A 1,201-nucleotide genomic window follows, 5' to 3' on the forward strand; every position below is an offset into this window, starting at 1 on the left:
AATTCCATACATCTCTTGCAGAATAGGACCCTAATCAAATAAGAGTCAAGTAATTCCCGATTTAAAAATTGAATTCATATAAGCATTCATGCATAGATTTTCAATCTAAATCCCTAAAGGATTTATTATGTGAAAGTTGTATTTTTAGTGGTTTGATTAGTGAGTTTCGTCCTCTAGGAATGGCTAGATAGGACTAGAGTAGCAAGGGGCTAAGCACAACATCATCAAGTGTTTAAAAGCTAACCGAGTTCATTGGTTTGTTTGCATGATATAATTGTAAAACAAACAATTGATTTGAGAATAAACAATGATAAAGAAGAGGATTTAAATGAAATTGCAATGCACAAATGCTTCTCTAGTGTTATAAGGTTCTTGGCTAAACATGGCTCAACGATGAAGTGGGGGAACCGAGTCAATGCCAATGCTACTCTCGTGGACATTGGTTACGACCAAAGTTCTAATCCCATTCTCATAGCAATTAGACCTGGTGAGGCATTTAATCAGGCACATTATGTGCATAATCAGTTCCAACTTCCCTTTAAATGTGAAATAGTGAATCACTATTCTAATAGGTGAAACTCCAATTCCATACATCTCTTGCATAATAGGGCACTAATCAAATAAGAGTCAAGTAATTCCCGATTTCCACAATCAGATTCATACTAAAAGCAATGCAAAACCTTGATTTAAAAATTCAATTCATATAAGCATTCATGCATAGAATTTCAATCTAAATCCCTAAAGGATTTATTATTTGAAAGTTGTATTTTTAGTGGTTTGATTAGTGAGTCTCGTCCTCTATGAATGGCTAGATAGGACTAGAGTAGCAAGGGGCTAAGCACAACATCATCAAGTGTTTAAAAGCTAACCGAGTTCATTGGTTTGTTTGCATGATATAATTGTAAAACAAACAATTGATTTGAGAATAAACAATGATAAAGAAGAGGATTTAAATGAAATTGCAATGCACAAATGCTTCTCTAGTGTTATAAGGTTCTTGGCTAAACATGGCTCAACGATGAAGTGGGGGAACCGAGTCAATGCCAATGCTACTCTCGTGGACATTGGTTACGACCAAAGTTCTAATCCCATTCTCATAGCAAATAGACCTGGTGAGGCATTTAATCAGGCACATTATGTGCATAATCAGTTCCAACTTGCCTTTCTCAACGGCAAGTTTGAAGTGTTAAATAGTGAATCA

Source organism: Ipomoea triloba, chromosome 16 (assembly GCF_003576645.1).
Source record: "Ipomoea triloba cultivar NCNSP0323 chromosome 16, ASM357664v1".
Classification (NCBI taxonomy): domain Eukaryota; kingdom Viridiplantae; phylum Streptophyta; class Magnoliopsida; order Solanales; family Convolvulaceae; genus Ipomoea; species Ipomoea triloba.